The sequence below is a fragment of the Pristis pectinata genome, chromosome 7 (genome assembly GCF_009764475.1).
Source record: "Pristis pectinata isolate sPriPec2 chromosome 7, sPriPec2.1.pri, whole genome shotgun sequence".
NCBI classification, from domain to species: Eukaryota; Metazoa; Chordata; class Chondrichthyes; order Rhinopristiformes; family Pristidae; genus Pristis; species Pristis pectinata.
The window spans coordinates 37,502,175-37,526,753 of record NC_067411.1 but is presented as its reverse complement, the minus strand read 5'-3'; the positions used below and the strand labels follow the sequence as shown (position 1 = coordinate 37,526,753).

The window sequence follows — 24,579 nt, the reverse complement described above, 5'->3', positions numbered from 1 at the left end:
AGAAAAGTAGTGGTTAGAAAACTGGGGAGCAGGTGTGGCAGAGGTTGGGTTTGCTATTTCAATATCTAGCAATAAAGCTTGGAAATCAGATACTCAATAGCTGCTTGCACCCCTTCCTACCCACTTCATTCCCAAGTCCCAGACAGAACCAGAAACTCTATTCCTTTCTGGGATATGATCCTGGGACAGGTCTCCCAAATGCACCAAAAAATCCCGGGCCTGAGATCAAGGCCCCCCTCTCAGCTGATGTAACGACTGGTGGATTCTGAGCTCCCAGCGGTGTGGTGTGGGACAGGTTTTGTTGGTGACTGGTTTGATGATTGATGAGCCAATTGACTGCTGACCAGAAAGGAAGGTAGGGACTAACTGCTGGTGAGACTCTCCAGCCAGGCAAGTTTCCAAGTTGATGACTTTGGCTGACACCCACTGGCTGCTCAGAGTAAATACAGCTCATGATACATGAAGACAAGGTAAAGCTAGCCTGTGGCTGTAAAACTCCTGAACAAATAGCACAAAGCATATTGTCCTAAACAGAACTAGAACACCAAGTTGACTCAATTGCACTGATCCCCCACAATGGACAGGAGTCTGTACATTTCAATAATCACCAGTGATGATTCTTGTGCTGGTGTGGTGGCCCTGGAAATGGATTCAATGTGATCTGGATTTACAGCTCGTGTTGCCTTTGTATGCATGTACCAAAGGCACTGACTGTTGATGAAATATCTCAGTTACTGCACATGGTTCAAATTCAACACTTGTGTGTCAGCATAAAGGGAAAGTTCGAATTGTAGACAGTTCTGGCATGGGGATCTGTCTAATTAAACACCTTAAGAAGGAGCTTATGTACACATATTCTCCTCATACTTCCTTCGACAGGATGATGCTGTTATCTGAGCAACATGACAAACACTTTGTGTGTGCCAGAAGGATTTTTTGGGCAACATTTTGTTTTGGTTGAATTGACTCTGCAAGCAATTGGCATGGCAGTATATTTCGCAACAATGTGCTCTGGAGCATTTGCATGATTGTAAGCAAATGAGAGAAAAATGATTTGCCTTTTCCTATAATGTTGCCAGGGGCATCGGAGTTAGAATTTTAGTTCATTGTTGTTGGAAACGATGAGGTTACACCTGAAAACTGAGCCTCTTATTCTGCAGGACAGATGTGGTATACAAAAACTAGACAATTTAATTAATCTGAATTGGAACAGGCAATGTATAAAAGGTGGACTTGGATATTTCCGGATTGTTAATGGAACAGCTGCCTTGTTATAGAGCAATCCTTCATTCATGTTGATTCTAATCCAAAGCATCTACATATCTGATGTAATATTTAAGTACGCAAGTAATTTTACAAGGCCAATTGATGTTCAGAGATGCCAATAATGTATATTAGTGCCCACAGCACAATCTGTTTAACTTTATATATGTTTTATATTATATATTTTTCTTTTATGACTTCTAGCTCCAGGCAAATAGTCCTTTGTGTTAGGGAATCTCATATCAGAACCTCAGGCACCTAGTTCAGTGAGAGCCAATAATTTTCTGAAGTGTACTCCAGGTGGTTTAAAGCTCTGTATCGAGAGTGCATTGATGAAACGTACAATTATTTGGCAATGATAATTCTATGGCATTATAATACTTGGCTGCCACACAGTCAGTGGTTTCTGATGGGAAGGAGCTCCTGTCTCAACCACAATTAAATCCTGTTCTGTTTCCCTGATTCCAGGTGTTTTATATTTTAAAGTTCATTTTGTAAAACACAAGGTTTGTAAAATAACAACAGAAGATGCCAGGCATAGTCAACAGGTCAGGCAGCACCTGTTGAGAAGGCAGCAGCTCCTTCACCAATGATTCTGTACTCTGATGAAGGATCATTGACCAGAAAAGTTAACTCTGTTTCTTTCTCCACACATGCTACCTGACCTGCTGAGTATTTCTAACTTTTTTTTGTTTCTATTTCAGATTTCCAGTATCTACAGTAATTTTCCTTTACAGAAGATAATAATGCTTTGACTTTCTGGCAAATTAGTCATATGAGGAGGTAGGATTTACAGGCCAGATTCAGGTTTGTCTAAGCCAATTGAAAGGCATATACTCATAGAGCAGTATGGCACAGAAGGAAACCCTTCACTCTCCACTCTCCACCAGCTCCTTCAAAGAGCAATTCCAAGAGTCACACTCTTATCCTCCTTGGTCCCTATTTCCTTGCAATGTTATTCTCCAAGAATTTATTCAAGTCACCTTTCAGTCCCAATTCTGAATCTGCATCCTCTACCTTATTGTGCAGCTCATTTCAAAACCCAAACAATCATTGTGTAAAGAAAAAGATTTCCTTTGTCTTCCTCTGATTCTTTTACCATTTGCCTTAAATCTGATCCCTTTGATTATTTCATTGGAGACAACTTCTCCTTATTTACTCTTGCTGAATTTAACCACCTCTTTAAAACTCCTGTTATCTTTCTCTGCTGTAAGGAACACAACCTTAGCTTCCTTAGTAGCTGTAAATTCTTAGCCAAAGAATTATTCTCCACTCTCCAAGCCCTTCACATCATCCCAATGCTGCCACCAAGCAGGAGCTGCAGAGGCCTGAAGACCCACACCTCAAGGTTCAACAACAGCTTCTTCCCCACTACCATCAGCTTCTTCAACTGACTTGCAAAACCTTAACACTACATTGAACTTTATTTGTTTCTCTCTCTCAATCTTGTACAAGTGTCATTATGTTCATTTTGTTGTTTATTTTGCACTACGTGTAAGTTATGTATAATTTATGTTAAGTTTGTGTTAAGTTATGTTTGTCCTTGTCTTGTAATGTAATGTGCTACTGCTCCAAAATACAAATTTTCTTGGCAGTTATACCTTGTGTATGTATGCCTATGACAATAAACTTGAACTTGAACATCCTTCCTAATGCGGTGCCTAGAATAGAATACAATAGCCCAATTGGGGCCAAATCAGAGTTTCACTTTAATGACTATCGAGTTCAGGAACATGAGCTGATTTCTTTTTCAGTTTCTTATTGACAACAACGAACTGACCTTTGGTAGCTCACAAATGATTCTGGTTCCTGCCTCTGCCTACAGATTGATCTGACTGATAGCAGCGCACTAGTTATGCTTTCCTTTTGCAATCAATGTTTGGCATTGGATTCCCACTTCCTGGTTGTGTGGTTTATCAAATGAATACCTTGAGCTACAGTGAGCTTGGTACTGGATTCTTGCACTGCCAATCTAGCTAATCTAGTCAAGCATCCATTTGCAGATGTCTCTATATGTTTGACTGGAATGGGAATTGGAATTGGAATTGGTTTATCATTAGCACATGTACCGCGATACATTGAAAAGCTTTTGTTTTGCGTGCCATCCAGACAGATCATTCCATACATAAGTACATTGAGGTGGATTGTCACCTTGTCGTGGTGGAGAAGCTTGTGTGGTCCTGAGATCCCGAGAACGATGCCGTCTGGAGCTATGGTCCTGGTAGGGTCACCCATGGCGGTAAGGTCGACGGTGAGGTCCCTGACAAAGAACAATCCAACCAAGACCTTAACAGTGGAACAGGCAGATGAAGTTATTTCAAACTCAACAGCTGTGAAGGCGGATGAAGGCTGTAACAAATCCATCAGCTCCAATCGTCATGGTTTCCACGCCATTGGAATCAGTTGGTTGATTTGTGAAGTATCGTGTGCTTTTTGCAGTGCAACATCAAGTACATGTTAAACAAATACACGCACAGGCATCTTCGCTCTGTGGGCTACTTCTGATCAACGGAACGAAGACCATCATCCTCAACCTCGAGGGATAGCCACGACATTGAAGTGGTACAAAAGGGGAAAAAAACAGAATGCAGAATATAGTGCAACACACAAAATACTGGAGGAACTCAGCAGGTCAGGCAGCATCTATGGAGTGAAATGGACAGTCGCCAGCAAAATCAAAGACCCCACTTACCCCGGACATTCTCTCTTCTCACCTCTCCCATCAGGCAGAAGATACAGGAGCCTGAGGGCACGTACCACCAAGCTCAAGGACAGTTTCTATCCCACTGTTATAAGACTATTGAACGGTTCCCTTATACGATGAGATGGACACTTGACCTCACAATTTACCTTGTTGTGACCTTGAACCTTATTGTCTACCTGCAATGCACTTCCTCTGTAGCTGTGACACTTTGCTCTGTACTCTGTTATTGTTTTTACCCCGTACTACCTCAATGCACTGTGCAATGAATTGATCTGTACAAACGGTATGCAAGACAAATGTTTCACTGTACCTCAGTAGAAGTGACAATAACAAACCAATACTAATCAAGACCCATCTTATGGCCATTTTGTGCCACATGGCTTTCAGCTCTGTTTCCAGGCCTCCCAGTTTGGCCTCAGCAAGGATCCCAGGTACTTACATTCCATTGACTGCTTCTCCCTCTGCTTCTCCCTCTGTATTCCACACTCTGTCCTCACCTCTATGCACAGATATCTGCTGGCTCTCTCTCTTATCCACGGTTCCGAGCCTTGCTTTCCATGACCTGCCACAGACCTTTCCGACCTTCCGCAGCCATACAGAATATAGCGTTACAGTTACAGAGAAAGTTCAGCGCAGGTAGACAAATAAAATGCAATGGCCATGACGAGGTAGATTGAGAGATCAGGAATTCATCTTTATCGTATAAGAGGTCCATTCAAGAGTCTTATAACAGCATGATAGAAGCTGTCCTTGAGCCTGGTGGTATGTGCTACTAACTGCAACCCTTCGACTTTTATTTGTCAGTGAGTTGTTTGTAACCTTGCACCTAGGTGGTCTGGGACGATTTGTCACTACACCAGCATATGAGAAAGGCCGGTCGTTCCATCCAAGTTCACCCATCCAATAAACTACTCAGCCTTCCCTACAGTTTTTGTCTAAGATTCTAGATAAACACCCCAATGTATCCCAACCACCTGAAGGGACTTGACATTGGCCTTGGGCTCCAAGAACCCAAAATGCAGAATGGAAACTCTCCTCACTATTTAGCTCAAGACTTATACCGTGGGGACTTTCATGGTTATTTTCTGCCTTTGGTTTTATGATCTGAATAATTATTCTTTACAAAAATATCATTTTATAGAAAACATTTGTTTGCTTCTCTCTTCACTTTTTCATCTTGAGATACTTTACGTGAAGTTTTCCAGGTAAAATGGTCATCTTCTTCCTGTTACGGTCTTCCTTAAGTCTTTAGTTATTGAGTCCTACAAAATCTGGCATTTCACCATTATAGTTACAGAGGAAAGAGTCTGCAATGCCCCTGGCAATATCACGAACATCTGCACAGACCTATAAGTATTTCAGGGGAAATCAAGACTACTGTTCACATGTCATTTCAGTGTTTGCGTGCTGACTCTGTACACCATAAACTCTGATCCTTCAATTATGACCAGAGGGCTTGCTTACTCATTTCGATCAGACTTGAATGTTGCTGTCATACCTTGGATGTGCTGAGCACAGCTATAATCTGATTCCATTTAATTTCTTAAAGGATTTTATGAATAGGTTGTTTTATAAATATGAATGTATTTTCAATATCTCATCTTACTGTTGTTCCCATGCTGGGACAGCTAACTTTCAAACAAAACTTTAGCCACCTTTATTTTGCTTTCAAATATACAATTGATGTAGCCATGATGTAAAAGGCTTTAAGCGGGCAATGGAGATAGTGATAATTTTCTGAGACAGAGATTGATTTATTTGTCCTTCAAGGCAGACAGGGGTGGTATCTATTTTAAGAAAGAATAAAACATACAAATGCTTACTTTATGCTGTCTTTTTCTTGGTGTGGATTTGGATGCCAGCTTTGAAAGCATTTTTAGCAATCATATGATTGGAGTCCATTATTTGGAAGATTGTGAGCAATTTTAGGCCCCATATCTAAGGAAGAATGTGCTGGCCCTGGAGAAGGTCCAGAAGATGTTCACAAGAATGATCCCAGGAATGAAAGGCTTGATGTATGAGGAGTGTTTGATGTCTCTGGGCCTGTACTTAATGGAGTGCAGAAGGATGAGAGGGGGATCTCATTAAAACATATCAGATACTGAAAGACCTGGATAGAGTGGAAGTGGAAAGGATGTTTTCATTAGTAGGAGAGTCCAGGATCCAAGGGCACAGCCTCAGAATAAAGGGATGTCCCTTTAAAACTGAGATGAGGAGGAATTTCTTCACCAAGAGGATGGTGAATCTGTGGAATTCATTGCCATGGAGAGCTGTGTAGGCCAAGTCATTAGGTGTATTTAAGGCAGAGGTTGATGGGTTCTTGATTGGTGAGGGGGGTTAAGGGTTATGGGGAGAAAATAGAAGAATGGTGTTGAAAAAAAATCAGCCATGATTGAATGGCAGAGCAAACTAAATGGGCCGAATGGCCTAATTCTGCTCCTATATCTTATGATCAATTGCCCCAATTACCTGGCATCTGAATTTTAAGGAAAATTTATGGAACCTGGACACATGCCAAGAGTCGATCTTGTTTTAGGCTATGGCACTGCAGGCCGATACTTTGGCCTTTATCACTCTGAGTACTAATGGCCAATCAGAATTTTTGAAAGTTTACTTACCTGACATAGAGTCATAGAGTGGAATTGCATGGAAACCGGCTCTTTGTGCCCATCTAAATTGGTAAGTTGGTAAATTGGTTCATTATTGTCACATGTACCGAGGTGCAGTGAAAAATCTTGTTTTGCATGCCATCCGTACCGATCATTTCATCACATCAATGCATTGAGGTAGTACAAGGGAAAACAGCAACAGAAAACAGAATAAAGTGTTACAGTTACAGACAAAGTGCAGTGCAGGCAGACAATAAGGTGCAAGGCCATATCGAGGTAGATTGTGAGGTCAAGAGTCCATCTTATCATACTAGGGAACCGTTCAATAGTCTTATAACAGCTTTCCTTGAGCCTGGTGGTACGTGCTTTCAGGCTTTTGTATCTTCTGCCCGATGGGAGGGGGGAGAAGAGAGAATGTCCAGGGTGGGTGGGGTCTTTGATTATATTGACTGTTCTACAGCAAGGCCATGGACTCAGCACTATTCCCATTTGCCCACATTAGATCTGCATCCTTCTATACCTTGCCTATTTAAGTGGCAGCCTTGACACTCTTCCTCTCTAGATAGTGGTGGGTGTGGTCATCACTCATGTTATCAAATCAATCAAGGGGTTCCCAATTGCATACATTCTCACACTCTCACATCCAGTGAGGAAAGTTATGCTCAAAATTGGAAAGAAGGTTGTGGCCATCATTTATGGGGCCACTGAATTTCAGAGGCTTCTGTTGGTAGTTATTTCACTTTGTTCACAGACTTTCCTATGAAGGTAAGCACAATTATGATCCTTGCTGTTGTTACACCTGGATTTTGAAGACTTTGGATGTGCTGTAATGTATGAAGTGACAGCAACTAATATGAGAAAAAGAATATTTTGATGGCAAATTATTGGGGATGATATTGCAGACACAGCTGAGGAGACTGTCAAGGCCATTCGTACATGTGTTCTTTGGCAGCAGGCACATCAGTATGTACCAGGATTGAGGGAATTAGAACTGGGAGTGAATGATGGGATCAGATCTTCAGTAGAAGGTGCTGTCAATATGTAAGGGCTACCTGAAGTGGGGTCAAACAGTAGTGGTTCTGAAGATAACCCAGGTGTACAAATTAAAGGAAAAGTATGCTCAGCACAGGGGAATTGTTCATCCAAATGTGGCAAACAGAGGGTATGTGTATTGACTTGGGATCCTTCAGGATATTGAGAATCTGGTGAAGTCCTATTCAGTGAACCTCAGCTTTCTACTAATCATAGAGCCATACAGCTCAGAAACAGACCATTTGACCCACCCTGTCCATGCTGCCCATCAAGTACCTCTCTCTACTCATCCCATTTACCAGCACTTGGTTCATAGCCTTCCATTCCTTGGAGATTCAAGAGTTTGTCTAGATACTCCTTAAATGCAGTGCACATTTAGAAAAGGCCAATTTGTCCCTTTCAATGAATACGTTTTGAGTTCTTTCAGCTGGAATATAAGCATTTTCTTTTGTTGGTGGACAACCGCTCAAAGTGATTGGAAGTATTGCCATTTGGATCACATACCTCACAGAGGGGATCACAGAGGGTCAGGGTCAGTATTTGTAACAAGTGGCATCTTCTTTCTAATAATGGCCACAGTTTAAGTCAGCATATTTTATCACATTCTTCTGCTCAAATATCGTCCAGTGTTTAACGGAGATGTCATCTTGGTTGCATGGACATTGATCCCCCGGACTATTTTGTCCATTGCAGATCAAAATATCTTCAGACCCAATTTATCCCCAGATGGTAACTTCACATGAAGAATTCCCAAGTGCTGAGCATGAACATCCTCCAGTATGCATGCCTCTATAGTGCCTCTAGGGAGGCTGATTGATCTGAATGCATAGTGAAAGAGACAAAGATGTAACAGGGTCAAAGTGGTCCATGAGTATCATGCACAGAACTAAACTATGCTCCTTCAGGAATATTGCTCAGCTGAGAAGCTGATGGGCCATCAGCTGTAGACATGGCTGAATGTGAAGCAGCCTGATGGATGGAAGGAATGGGACAGGAAAGAGATTCATAAGTCAGAAAGTCGGGTGAGATGGTTCAAATGCAGGGCACTGTAAGAGTGCTGTGACCACCAGGGCATGGGGGATTGTAAGTGTGGAGGAATCATTGGCTAGATTATAGTAGTAGGAGTCAGGAATTGTATTGTGAAGAGAAGTGATGGATGCCATAAGGTTCAAGTCAACACGTTGGTGTGGCTTAAAATGGAGAACATGTTATGTAGGATGAGTCTGCCTGAGTTACAGGATTGATTCTATAATGCAGCCATGGGTCAGGAGGCACGGGAGAATTGAAAACGATTAGATGACACAAAACCCATTGGAGAAGATGATCCACCAGAATCAAGGGCATCTTGAGCAACACTTTACCTGTATCAAAAACACCCATGGACTTGAGATGATCACAGAGTTTAAGAAGACCTGTAAGCTGAATAAATCTCTAACTATTGACTGAGTATACTGTATACGTGTTAGTTTTGTCTAATGTATTATTAAGTGTATGTAAGTGATGTATTCATGAAATGATCTAATATATGTACATAGTTATTGCAAATATCATTTGTTCCCATTTTTAGGGGAAAGCAGTGGAATATATTAGGTGTGGATATACCTTTAAAAACCATGCAATCTGACTTTTGATCAGCCTTTTCTTGTTTGTTGACTGTTGTTTGCCTTCAATAAAGGATGTTTGCTAAATACTCTTATCTTTTTTCCTTGCCTTGCTAAACAGTAGTATAGAGGAAATCACAGACCTTACAGGAGTAAAGAAACACTTTTACATGTGGAAGATTACTTCCTCAAAGGGGGATTGGTGCTGAAAGGAACATTCACAGTGTACAAGTGTCGGGCAATGAGCTTCTCAAAAAAAAGTTATCTTTTATAGGTTAACTTTTATAGGTTATCTTTTATAGGTTTATAGGAGCATAGGTTAACCATTTTGACATTGATTAACATTACCACCACTGAGTCTCACCACCATCAATGCCCCTGGAGCTATCATTGACCAGAAACAATGGAACAACAATCTAGCAGAAAAGATATTCTTGTCCATCCATTCTATCTCATATGACAGCAATGGCTTGTGCACTGTCGGATATGGACCCCTTTCTTCCTATCCTCACTAGGGTCATTATTGCCTGAAGGAGACAACTACCAGAAAAAATGGGTCATCAAGAGGGAAAAAGTCTGAAAAATCCCACGCAAAAGTGACAGCCCAATCATTCCACTTCTGTGGACTTCCTCTCACCTCAGGTTTGTGGCCAGAGCTTATGACCCCCTTTCCAACTGCAGTGTGGGTGTGGAGAGTAGTACCTGGCCCTGGTTGGGAGCCTGCACTGCTGGGAGTTGGATTGGTGATGAATGCCAAAACAGTAAGATTCATTTCATTCACTCATGGGCTGATAACATCAGTAGAGAGATTAGCATCCATTGCCACCTCTACTTGACCAGCTCATTTCAGAGTCCATTTAAGAGCCAAGTACATTGCTGTCATTCTGGTTGAAATATTTCCTTCCCTGGAGGACATTAGCAAACCCCATCTTCTATGCTGTACAATTCTACGACTCTATGAGACGGCTTTCTACAACAATCCAGCAGTTTCACAATTACTAACCCCAACAGTTTGTAGGGTAAATGTATCTTTGCAAACTCAGTACACTGTGTAATATGACTTCTGAGACAGAACAAAGAACATAGAACAATACAGCACAGGAACAAGCCCTTTGACCCACAATGTCTGTGCCAACCATGATGCCAATTTTAACCAATCTCATCTGCCTGCATGTGGTCCAGATCCCTCCATTCCCTGCTTGTTCGTGTGCCTGTCTCAATTAGTTTTAAATATTGCTATCGATATGTTAATTTAAGTTCTCCAGCTTGTGTATTTGAACTAATGTCTCCAAACCATTAGTCAAGCCACAGTTTTAATAGTAACATTATTACTAGGTAGTGTATTTATAGATACCATTCTCAGTCCTGTCTCTGTAACAACAATGGGCTTTTCATACTTCATTTTGAATTTAGTGTCCTAATTCCTACAGTTGATCACACACCTCTGTGACATTTGCATGGTACAAAATAACTTGGGAAATATTGGATGGTGTATTGCAGTTGTTAGAATACCATGATAATATTGCCAAGCCTTGTGTGGGATAATTTGAGCAGAAAATTCCTCCTGTCAGATTAAGTTATCTCCATCTATTTCAAGCAAAGCTGTCATTTCCTGCAATTGCCAGCGAGTTTGAAGCTTTAATGTAGGTGCACTAATTGTATTTGCAGTGCACAAAATTACTACAGTCTACAGGAAGCAAGCACGATGCTAGACTGCTGTGCTATTCCAGGAAGTTGCGGTGTTTAAAGTGAATACAGCAATCCAGTCTCTGAAAGCATATTCACGTGAAAAATGTCAGGTTGCAACTAATTTTGTGCAGAACATTGCATTGTTATGCTGACTTGCAAAGTTGTGCTGTTGATATATTTAATTATCCCTTTCTTTAAATGATAAACTAAAGCACTTTAAGGTTGTTGCTTAAATCGGAGTAAGGGATCCATTGAAACTTACTGTTTTGTGGTTAGTAACTCAAACACAAGGAATTTCTTTTATTCTTCTATATGTAAACTCTGATCATATGAATTTCACAATGCTAGTAAATTTCTGACAGTTTTCCAATACAGGGTTTCCCTGGGATATGAATAACCTGACTAATGAAAATCCGACTTTATGCAAATTCTCCCATACATTTTTAAAGCATTTTTCCAGCTAGTAATAATAATAGAAGAGAATCGTGGTATTTATTAATGATTGTATGTAGTATATATTTCATTAGTTTAATTATGAACAGTGTTAGAATGGTTATTCAATGAAATGAAAGAATATTAGCAAGTGTACGTAGAGTGAGACGATATGGGTAGCTATAGAAAATGGACATTTCTGAGTTACAGACATATCAGCTCACAGACAATTCTCAAGGATGGAATTGGTATGTAACCTGGGGACTGCTTGTACTATAAAAAATTCAAAACTTCAAGAATTGAGATGACAAGATATTAACTTCGAAGGAGAAAGCCAGGCAGGCAACAAAGGCCCTGTTGATTCTTGTTGTTTCTTTGAACTCAAGAACAAATCGGGCATGGCAATCAACTCAATATCACCCATTTGAAAACATCCCACTGAGTTAAGATCTCCACAGCAATCCTCAATAGTTCCCACTTCTGTTATTTTTCTCTTAGCAAGTGTACGTAGAGTGATATGTAGTATCTATGGGATCTCTGGGTATTTTTTTTTCTGATTACTAAAGCAAGGAACAGGCATAGAGCTACTAACATTCTTTATTGAAGGAAATAAATTCTCAACCAACTGCAGTGTCGAGTACAACATATCGATAGTAATGTTTAAGAGTCATTGATTCAATTCCCTCAAACCAAGGTCAGGCCTCATGGAAGCAAGTATCATAAAGACATACTGAGATAATTTATTCCCAAATGACTATTGCCAGGCATTTGGCTGATTGGGAAAGTGCTAATTCCTGAGATCAGATTATCAATATTGGTGCCTGGTAGAGATCAGTCAGGGTGAAGGAGTGGGAAGTCATGGATGTCTATTTTAGGGGGATGAAGTCAGTGAAGGCTGCTGTTAGAGTAAAGATTGGGTAACTCTTTGGAGGATGTCATGAGACATTTTAAAACAGTATCAGCCGTTACTGAGGGGGAAAGGTAAAGTAGGGAATTGAGAAGTGACAACTTGTAAGACTTCCCTTTCCCCTGTTTCTCGTGCCCCTTTCAAGATGTCCCAAAGCATTTTACAGCCATTTAGGTACTTTTGAATTGTAGTCTCTGTTATAAAGCTAGTGTAGCGGTTGCTACCGCGGAATAAAAAAAAGACTCTACTCGGAGGGTTGCCAAACAGAACTGGTTTATTTTCCCGCCTTGCGCGGGCCCTTTAAGGGAGAAAAACTCCCGCCCAAAAAAACCGGCAATGACGTAAGTCCTACGTCATCAGGACTTTCCCACGCGCGGGTTCTCCCCGTCGCTTGGAAAGACGAGGCCCGCCGCCATCTTGGGCCTCGTCGCTCCGACACCGCGCGACCCGACTGCCGAGCCGGTTCGCCCGACTAGACGGTGAGTCACCACACTAGAAACATAAATCAAGGTAAAGGGACCCAAAGTACGGGCAGGAGACCACAGTCACCTGCCAGAGGTTCCCAAGACCTGGCCTGGAGAATGGAGGTTGTGTTGAAGTAAGAATGGTCATTTCAGCCACTGTATAGCAACATCCAGTAGGGTGGTATTGCAATGTGCCTGTAAAGCATGCAAATTTCAGGCCACAACTGCTTTCAACTATCACTGAATAGTCAAACTTATGCTGCACCTAACCTAGCAACACAACATGTAGCTCCATGTCTGTTTTTTTGGTGTATTTATACACCTGGACCATATGATGGCAATTTATTCAGAGAAGTTTATTGAGAGAAATATGAGAAGCGTTTCTGTTCAGCTCTAGTCAATTCTGCAGTGTCAGATGTATTGCTTTTAAAGTGATAAGTTTGTTCATTGCTTGTTTAATACAATAGTCTTTGGCTATGAACATGAAAAAAGCTTCCAAAATAAAGCCTGAAATTGGAATATACCAATATTGTATCAATCCAATCAGATTTCCAAAGCTAATGGATATGCCTGTAAACTCATAAACAGCAAAATATGTTTGATACAGAAGAAGCTCAACATCGGTGTTCTTGGTTTCTGTAATTAATGACGATTATTCCCACATTTGTAGCATGTTTGATATGGAAAATTATGGATACTTATGCAAACGGTACCATACCAATATAATCTAATTTTCCTTTCCTTCCTTTACTGGTGCCCTTTCCTTAGATGATTCTGAACCTGTTCTAGCTTCAGTGTATCTTCCCCGACAATGGACTAAGTATTGCGATACCAATGGGAGGTTCTTCGCAGTATCAATAAAAAAAAGAGCAAGGATGAGCTTAGAAATTGCATCGTGTCAAGCACTGTACGAATTCCTGCATAGATTGTTATGAAAGCCTGTCAGGTTCGCTAATCTATCTGGGTGAAGGAAATCTGCTACTCTGAACTAGTCCAGTCTACAGATGACCCACAGTAATCCAGTTGACTCTTAAATGCCCTCTGAAATAGCTCAGCAACCCATTATGTTCAAGTGCGATTGGGGATTTTTGCATCTGGGCCTTGCCAATTACTCACACCGATTTAAAGAATAAATTAAATAATGCATTTGTTTGACAATTAGGCCTAACTGGATGTCATGTATAATGTTTCTTTCCTGCTTTCCAAGGACAAAGAGAATCACCTGTAACCGCATGATAAAATTTGGAACTCAATTAAAGTAAAGAAGGCTCCTTGTTCATTCCTTAGCCATGCTGCATATTTACCCAGACATTTTTGCATGTGAAAATATTTCTTGATAAACAGAGAGAGTAATGGAATGAAGAAAATTTGGTAAAACATCATAAACAGTACAGGTGCCTATAATTTCAAAAGACATCAAACTGTTTGAAAGAAGGGCTAGCAACACAAATAAAACATCATTAATCCTACAGTTTTTCTTTATAAAATTGGGAGTGTAGGGAAATTACAGGAAAAGTGTAATAATTATAAAATTAACATCTGGCACAATCATCCTCTCAAAAACTATCCATATAAAAATATCAGGCCATGCATCTTTTAATAATCTACACTCAGTCCTTATGTTCCTATGGACATCACTATTATGTGGTGATTGGAGATTACAGCAGGGTTTTTATTGTGTCATGATGGGTTGTAAATACCCTTTTACTTAAAAATGCATGGAACCTATGATTATGATGCAAGTCTTCAAATATTTTATCTCTGGCTGTGAAACTGTGCATTCTTATAAGTGAGCATTCTTAAAAGTAATTCTTAAAAGAAAAAAGAACTTTCACTTCTATAGCATGTTTAACATTCCATTCAGAACATTCGGTCAAAGTATGATTGAAGTGTAGTCACTCTGGTAATGTAAGAAACTCATCTGTCAATTTACAGAAACAGTAATGTGCAAAGACCAAAGAATCTGGTTTAGTAATTTTTGGTTGAGGATTACAAGTATGTCTGGCCAGGAAAGTATGGAGCATTCCTTGCTTGTCTTCAAAATTGTGCCTTGGGATCATTTATATTCACCTGAGAATGCAGACAGAATCTCAGAAAGCATCTCAACCCCCAGGTAGTATCACAAACTCTAATGTTATGCTGAAGTATGTTCAAGTCTCTGCAGTGGAACTGCTGAGCACACAACGTACAAAACGAAAGAAGTTAAATTTGAGCATACGTCCATCCATGGGATATCTTGTTTTAACGTAAATGTGGATTCTTATTCTAATGATATGCAGTGCCAAGGCCATAATGAATCACAAAATGATATGGAGTACTGATAAAATGCATGCATCTTGTTTATTCCACTTTCTCGGACCACACTGCAAATGTATGCACATATCAAAAATATGTTACATATTACTTACACGACTCTTTACATTGATTGCTTGCAAAGGAACAGTGATTCACATGTTCATATTATTCACAAATTTAATCTAATCTCTGGTTTAATCTTCCCAAAGGAACTTAACTCATTGGCGTATTCATTCCTTGAGGAAGGTATCACTATTTTACTCAATTCAGTACAATGCTGTGTTGTTTCCTCCCACATCCCAAAGGTTGGTGGGTTAACTGGGCACTGCAAATTGCCTGTGGTGTGTAGGTGAGTGGTTGAATCTGAAGGGAGCTGATGAGAAGTTGGTAAAAATAAAATGGGATTAGTGTAGGAATAATGTAAGTGGGTGGTTGATGGTCAGTACAGACTCATTGGGCTGGAGGGCCTGTTTCTGTGCTGTAACTCTTCATGATTCTCTGATTCTATGGAAACAGCCTACTGGCTCTCAAACACAAAATCACAATGCACATTTTCCCCAAAACAGGAGGAAAATTTTCAACCAGTGAAACAGTAAGGAAAAGGAAGAAGTGATTGAAAGTATAGGTTGTCAGGCATTGCTAATAAGGCATTTTACTTGGTGTCATAATGGCTTTTACTTGGTGTCAACCCCAGAGTACAATATGTGCTAGAAGTGAGTCCCCAGGTGTGGGACATGAATTGGGCCAAGTCAATCCCAAGGTCACTGCAATGGCCTTGCAAAATCTGCCCCATGCCTGACCAGGCCTTGAGGTTAGTATGGTTAATTTGCAGCACAGGTGATTATTTTAGGAAGAGTGATCTGGGCCATCTTCTCTCCTGGTATAGATGGCCACTTGCTTGGCAAGGAGCTTGATAAGCTTTAGCAGTCTTGGTTTGTCCTCCTTCTCTCAGGCTAACTTGGAGAAGGGGGTGCTGGTTAAGTTGGAGACAACTTGACCACAAAAGACTCTGTACTGGTTAATAGGACACGAGATAGCAGATAGAGAGGAACCTGAACTGAAATTAGATAGGAAAATGTAAGTTGTGGTGTGTTTGCTTCTTGAATCCAGAGCAGATGGCATTTCAATCCATTAGGGGTATGAACATAGAAATTGGATCCTCTTCCACCCATTTTAGTGGGGACCAGTTTTAAGATACCAACATCCTATGCCACAAGGTTTGGGTTGAGATACTTCTGAGGCCTGAAGGCTAATTTCTGACACAACTCTTGGCTTGAGCCAATGTTATAACTACATAATAAGTAGTTAGAACTGGGACTAAACAATTTTGATCCTGCTTTCTGCAATGAAGACTCATATAACCAAAGAAGAATGGTGACATCTTTGATAGAAGCCTTCAATATGCATGTTCCTGGGGAATGCACAGCCATGAAGGTTTCCTGCTTTAAAAGAATGATGTAACATTTTGACCTCAACCCAACATTGGATAGAAATTCATCCTGGGTTGCATGCACGAGGACTGTGATACTGTCGCATTAATGGTTCATCTTCTGCTTCAGGAATTTGGATCCTTTTACGTCAATGGAACTTAATTTCAGAAATTGAGTATAACCTCTGTAATCTAATGCATCATGTTTTAAAACTGAAAATGCTGAAACACTCAGCAGATCTGACACCATCTTTGGAGAGGGAAACAGTATCAACGTTTCAGGTCAAAGAACCTTCATCAGAACTGGGAAAGAAGTTAACTTCAAGCTGGCGGGTTTTGTCTCTTCTCCAGTCCTGATGAAAGATCTTCGACCTGAATTGTTAACTCTGTTTCTCTTCCCACAGATGCTGTCTGACCCACTGAGTGTTTCCATCACTTTCTGTTTTTATTCCAGATGTCCAGTATCTGCAACTTTATGATGTTCATCTCATACATCGCATGTTTAGTGCATGTGACCCAGGATGAATTTTTGTATATAATTATTCCATGTTTACAATGAAATTATTATGATCTTTCACTTCCAAATTCCATAGAATAAATACACAAGAACACAAGAAAATAGGAGCAAGAGTTGGCCATCTGGCCCCTCAAGCCTGCCTCACCATTTAATATGATCATGCCTGATCAATGACAGCCTCATCTCCTCTACTGTGCCAGTTCTCCATCCCCCTCTCTTCCTCAATCTGTCAAATATTTCTCTACCTCCACTTTAATACATCTAATGATCCAGTTTCCATGATGCAATGGGGCAGAGAAGTCCACATATTCACCACCCACTGTGAGAAGAAACTTCTATGTACCTCAGTCTTAAATGATGACCCCTTACCTTGTAGTAATGTCCCTTTGTTCAAAACCCTCCCACTAGTGAAAACATCCAACATCTACCCTGTCAAGTCCCCTTAGGATCCAATATGCTTGAATAAGTCACCCCTCATCCGTCTAAACTCCAAGGAATACAAGCCCAACTTATTTTATTTCTCTTGGTAGGAAAAATACTGTATTTCATCTCCCTATGTTAGCCTCCATTACATTGGTGAAACCAAGCGTAGACTAGGTGACCATTTTGTGAAGTACCTGCACTCTGTCCACAATGGTCACCCTGAGTCTCCGAATACGTGTCATTTTAACTCTTCTTCCCACACCCGTACCAACCTATCTGTCCTCAACCTTCTCCATTGGTACAGAGAGGCCAAACACAATATTTGCTTGGGTAACCTACAACTCAATGGTATGAATATTGAATTTCCCAATTTCAGGTAACCCTCATCCCCGATGCTCTCCTCCCACATACACTCACCTTTTCTTCTCCCTGTGTTTATCTATCCCATTCCCTCCCCACCTCCTGATTTCATCCGCCCATTATCCCCTCCCCATAGAGTTATACAGTATGGAAAAAGGCTCCTTGGCCCAACTAGTCATTGGCGACCAAGTTGTCTACTTCAGCTAGTCCCATTTGCCTGCGTTTGGCCCATATCTCTCTAAACTTTTCCTGTCTGGTTCCACCTATTACCTAGCAGCCTCTATCCCAATCCTGATGTGTTGATACATACTGACAATTTTTGTTATTCGCTCTGAGACCTGACCCAAAACATTGACTTGCACCTTTTGCCTCCACAGATGCTGCTTGACTCTTATTCCAGTGTTTTGTTTTTGCTCTAGATTTCAGCAGCTGCAGTCTCTTTTGTCTTCAGCATTTCATATGCCTTTTATCCAGCAAAAAAAGCCAATAAAGGTTTCCCACACACATGACATACTTTTCTATTAAAGAAGGAATCGTAGCAAGCAGCAGCTTGCAGTCTCTCAGCTCTATGGAAGGATTTTATTCTGTCATGTTGTTTTATACCTGAAAAAGGAATTCAAATTGCCCTCGGTGAGAAGGAATATACTTCACTGACAGGAGCTATTAATCATGTTAAGCTGTTTTAGCAGATTTTTGAAGATCAAATAGATGGAAGTTTCATCTAATCCCCCAATGAATAGGAATCCAATGAACTTGAATGCCTTGAATCTGGTAACTGTGGGGTTCAATTTGATGCTCCCCTCATTTCCTCTTCACTCCATATAGATTTCAGACAGACAGTCAGATCATGTGATGCAGCTTCTCTCTGAACCAAGACTTCCATATATCCTTTCTGTTTAAAGCAAAATGAAGGGATAGACAAACCATTCTCCTTTGATGTGCTGGTGTGATAATCCCTCTCAATGGAATTCATCTGATTATGGCCAAGCAAGAACTTAAGAATTTGATCAAAAGAGCCTGGAGAGATAGTAAAAGCCTACTAAGTTTGAAAACCTTTGTAAGAGGAACAGTAGTTCCCTTTACCAGACATTGTTAATTTTTTTTTTTTGACTTTGGAATTAAGGAAACTGAAGGGGAGATTTAACTTAACAAGTGTATAGTTATGAAAGGCTGACAACAAAGTGGATGGACTGGGCCTATTTCCTTTAGCAGAGGGATACAAGAGACAGCAGATGCTGGAATCTGGAGCAACAAACAGTCTGCTGGAAGAACTCAGTGGGTAGAGCAGCATCTATGAGAGAAAAGGAATTGTTGATGTTTTGTGTTGAAACCCTGCACTCTCATTCCTGATGCAGGGTTTTGACCTGAAACATCAACAATTCCTTTCCTCGCACAGATCTGCTTGACCTGCTGAGTTCGTCCAGCACATTGTTTGTTTCTCCTTTAGCAGAGAGCTCTGTAACCAGGGAGTATATGTTTAAGGTAATTGGTCGAAGGAGTAGAGGGGAGTTAAGAAAATAATATTTCATCCAGAGTGTTGGGGTTCTGGAACTGACTGCCTGTAAGGGTGGTGGAGGTAGAAACCCACATCACTTCACAAAGGGTTTGGATGATCTTCTGAAATGTATTAACGGAAGCAGCACCAATGTTAAACTGAGGCCCTGCCTTCTGTCTCAGAGTGTGCAATGGATTCCGAAGTGCTAATTCAAAGAAAGGGGTATCTAGCACGGGCTAATATTTGTCCCTTAATCAATGGTTCAAAAACAGACAAATGAAAATTAAAACAAAAACTGCAGATGTTGGAAATCTGAACGAAAACAGAAAATCCTTGAAAAATTCAGCAAATCAGGCGTTGTTTTTGGACAGAGAAAGAGTCAACATTTCAGAAGATGAAGGGTCACAGAGCTGAAAGGCTGTCTGGCTATCTATCCACAGATGCTGCTTGACCTACCGAGATTTGCAGTGTTTTCTATTTTTGTTTCAGGAACAGATGATCCAGTCATCATTACATTGCTGCTTTTGGAAACTTGCTGTACACAGATGTCATAAAGTCATTGAGTTATACAGCAGAGAAACAGGTCATTTGTCCATGCCTATCTTTTTGCCCATCTACACTAATTCCATTTACCCTCATTAGGGCTGCATCCATCTATGCCTTACCTGTCTAAGTGCCTCTTAAATATAATGATTGTATCTGATTCCACCACATCCTCTGCCAGCACATTCCAAATATCAACGCTTTCTGTGTAAAAAAATGTACCCCTCAGATCCCCTTTAAAACCCCTACTTCTCACCTTAAAGCTATGCCCTGTTGTTTTTGATACCCCTGCCATGGGGAAAAGATTTTGATTACTTATCCTACCTGTACCTCTTATAATCTTATATACCTCTATCAAGTATATGCCTCCCTCAGCCTCCTTTGGACCAGGGAAAACAAAGGCAACCAATTCAATCTCTCCCCATAACTGAAGTCCTCTAATCCAGGAAACATCCTGGTGAATCTCCACTGCACTCTCTCCAATGCAACCACATCTTTCCTAAGCAACAAACGATCTGCTGGAGGAACTCAGCGGGTCAAGCAGCATCTGTGAGGTGAAAGGAATTGTCGATGTTTTGGGTCAAACCCTGCATCCATCCTAAAGTGTGGCGACCAAAACTGCACACACTGTGGCCTAACTGATGATTTGTAAAGTTGGAACATAATGATCTAACTCTTATATTCTACATTCAGCAAGACTGCTACATTGGCTACAAAGCTCTGTGGAATGACTGTTCAAGGTGTTGTTTGAATGCAAGTCATTCTTTCTGTTTATGAAACCAGAACAACTTTGTCCAGCTTAGCAATAACAAAACAACAGAAGGGGCCAATGTGCGAGTTAAATCACACAGCATTGAGTGAACACATTCTGTGCAACCCGGGCAACTGAATGCCTTGAACTAAATATCTAATCTTTTGGTGCACTGATTTCTATCATATTCAGTTCTAAAACTTTGTAAACTATCAGCCTTTATTTACATAAGAACTCTACCATGCTGAAGCATCGATTTACAGTGCAATTTTTTCAACAGTTGTTGCTACTACGTTAATGGTTAACTGCACATGGGTGACTGGAAACCAGGAGTGGCTAATTGCATATTTGATTACAAATCAAAACTCATAGAGTCATAGAGTAATACAGTACAGAAGCAGGTCTTCAGCCCAACTGGTCTATGCTGAGGCCCAGTGCCCACCTACGCTTGTCATATTTGCCTGCATTTGGCCCCATACCCCTCTAAACTCTCCATATCCATGTACTTATCCAAATGTCTTTTAAATGTCATTATTGTACCTCCCTCAGCTACTTTCTCTGGCAGCTCATTTCCATATATACACCACCGTCTGCATGAAGAAGTTGCCCTTCAGGTCCCTTTTAAATCTTTCTCCACTCATATTCAATCTATGCCCTCTAGTTTTGATTCCCTTTCCTAGGGAATAAAACATGGAATACAAATCAATATCAATGAACATATTTGCATGCTTATTTATGTGAGCTTTCACCTTTGTGCATTGGTTGGTACAATAATAATCAGAGAGCTTGAATCTTTTGATCTTTGTGACTGCTTTGTTTCTGTGGTTGTTACCTTTTGCTTATCTGCCTTATGTGACACAGGCATAAACGCCAGGCATCAACATCCTGGAAACACCGACAATATTATTTGCAGAGGGAAACTGTCAATATTCTTAGCTCAAGGAATCAGAATAGCATCTGCAGGCCAGAAGAAAGAAGCAGTTGCAGTCAGCAATGAGCAGCTATAACAACTTTCAGCTGACAATGCAGATACAGTATACCTGGACCTAGTCCAGAAGCTCTGTTGAGTGAAATTCCTGGATTTTTTGACAGTAAAGACTCAAAGCGTTGGGGTTTGCCATCACTATTTTGTTGAAAATGACAGCTACTTCTGGAGTGCACATGTTACACAGTTAAATATGGTAATCTTGAAGTTGCTGTCAATGATTCAACCCTCCTCCAATGAGCTGACTACTCAGGAGCCTTTTTTGTGTAACCTTCTGAAATCAGAGCACAGATAAGAACAAATTCTTATGAACTTCTCTCACTGTGATATCCAGAAAACATTACATTTGATAAGAAACTTTGGAAGTTTTTTAATGGGCGTTTAAACAATAATTATTGGTTATTTTATTTTTTAATAATATTTTTTGATATTTCAGCTACTGTATTGATGTGATGTGTATGTTCGTGCCTTTACATCAAGCTTTGGTAAAATCATTGGCTTTTCTCAGTTGCTTCAAACTTAACTGTTTTTTGTGTCTCCAGTGTTTTATTTATTTCTTGATCTGAAGAACATGTGACCTAACTTACAGTTAATGTGTGTCTCCTTGCCGGTGGTTGATTTGAGAGCCATTTCGTGAATAAATTTATTGGGACACACTTCTTCAACATGTCTCTCACGTCACTCATCGAGTCAACATGGACATTCCATCTTTTCCAATTTGAACAAGATATTGTTTAGTAGTGCAGACTCATACAGTCTCCCCAATCTTCAGCATGTTGTATTTGTTCATCGCTTTCCAATGTTGCTTGTAAGGATGTTCATCATGAGTGTATTTTTATCTCACATGCCATCTCTTCTTTCTACACCAAGCCAGGTTGCAATAAACTCAAGTGCATTTGAAGTTTGTGATGCATCAACAGCTCTCCTGGGATGAATCCTATAATTGAACTGTTGCATTCTGATAGATTCATTGAGCTATACAGCATGGAAACAGGCCTTGGACCAAGTAGTTTGTGCCGACCGGGTTGCCCAGCTGAGTTTGTTCCATTTGCCTGGGTTTGGCCCATATCCCTTCAAACCTGTTCTATCCATGTAAATGTCCCAAATGCCCTAATTGTACCAGCTCTACTGCTTCCTCTGGCAGCTCATTCATATACTTACCACCTTCTGTGGACAAAGTTGCACTGGAATAGAAGATTAGCTAAATGAGGATGTATAGTTTTACTCACACATCTTCGGAAAACCTGTTCCTTCAAAGCTTCCTTGAGAATTTTTGGTTGCACTGCTAGGGGCGGCACGGTAGCGTAGCGGTTAACGTGACGTTATTACAGCGCCAGTGATCGGGGTTCAATTCCTGTCGCTGTCTGTAAGGAGTTTGTACATTCTCCCGTGTCTGCGTGGGTTTCCTCCAGGTGCTCCAGTTTCCTCCCACATTGCAAAGATGTACGGGTAGGTTAATTTGGGTTTAAAATGGGCAGCGCGGACTCGTTAGGCCGGAAGGACCTGTTACCACGCTGTAAATAAAAAAAAATTTAAATTAAAAAAAAACAGATTTAAAGGCTGGATGGTGATGGGTTGGGGGTGGGGGTGGGGGTGGGGGGTGTGGGTGGGTTGGGGTGGAATTAATGGCCTGGATTGAATTCCTCTTCACCTTGTAGATCCACAGAGAATTGCTGATGAACTGTTGAATGTGAGTCGACACATTCCTGATTTCTGCACCAAGTCCAAAGACGAAGCTCAGTCTACTGCACTAATGAGATGGATATAGTTTGTATCTGCCCTTCAGCTTTATATAGCTGACCCCTTTTATTTGAACTGGGTTCACCAATCTGAAAAGGTAAGTGACGATGAGAGTTAATCTTCACTTTTGTTGTCTTATCTTTCTGATAAAACATTTTTTTTAAATGATTTTAAATTTATTATTTTCTAATTATTTAAATCTATTTCAACTGTTTGTAATGTCACTGGTAATAAGGGATGGTCCACCATCCGGGCCATGCCATCTTTTCGCAGCTACCATCGGGCAGGAGGTACAGAAGCCTGAAGTCCCACACCACCAGGTTCAAGAACAGTACTTCCCTTCAACCATTCAGTCTTGGACCAACCAGCAAAACCCTAATCACCACCACAGTTTAGTAACACTATGACCCTCTGATCACTTTGCACTGAAATGGACTTTGATTTGTTATGCTCTAATTGTGTTTTTTTCTTGTGAAAATTGTGTATAGTTTATATTTAACTTTTTTTTGTGAATGCTGCTTATATGATGCTATGTGCCTGTGATGCTGCTGCAAGTAAGTTTTTCATTGCACCTGTGCATACATGTGCTTGTGCATATAAGAAACTCAACTTTGATTTTGACATTTAAAAATAGTTGCAAGTGCTGACAAAATGGCCATAGGGTGATTGGGGACCCATTGCCTGAGCTTAGTGGCTAGTCACTCACAGGATGACCACCATGACAAGACTGCTAGCTCAACTGGATATGCAGGGCCAGAAACATTTTGTAAGGCTGTAGGGATTGCACTGCGGGTTAGTACTAGGTACAGCTACAGTTCAGCACAATCCAGCCCAATGTATACTTGATACTGTTCCTCTGCAAAAAGCATTCAAACAAATATGAACTGAACTGAAATAAATACAGGAAATGCTGGAAACACTCAGCAGGTCAGGCAGCATCTGTGGAAGAAAAACAGTCAGTGTTTCAGGTCTAAGACACTTTGTCAGAACTGGGAAAGATGGAAAACAAGTTACAGAGATGGATAGGACAGAGGGAATTTCTCTCATAGGGTGAATCCAAAGGGGTTAGGGTGGAAGTTAGAGCCAGATTATGTCTCTTTGTCTGTGTTATGTAGATCTGACTATACTATTTGAGAGAGAAAAACAGTCTAAACAACATCAGAAATGGCCTGTTCTGATACAGCCAAAGAAGAGTGAGTTACTTAAAATTGTAGAATTCAATGTCGAGTCTGTGAAGGTTACAACCTGTCCATATGGAAAATGGAGTGTTGTTTCTCAAGCTTGTGTTGGGCCTCATTGCAACAGTCCAGGTGGTCACAGACCAATAGATCAGAGAGAAG

General features: G+C 40.6%; 1 long non-coding RNA gene across 1 annotated transcript in view; it reads right to left on the bottom strand.

Moving 5' to 3' along the window:
* Positions 1–3,509: 3,509 nt before the first annotated feature.
* The window catches only part of LOC127572869 (uncharacterized), a 37,916-nt gene continuing 16,846 nt past the window's right edge, over positions 3,510–24,579 (bottom strand). Inside the window, exons 2-3 of the long non-coding RNA XR_007956708.1 lie at positions 22,729–23,013; positions 3,510–3,523 (exon numbers count right to left, since the gene is read on the bottom strand). This is a non-coding gene — a long non-coding RNA (uncharacterized LOC127572869). The remainder of the gene's footprint in view (positions 3,524–22,728; positions 23,014–24,579) is intronic.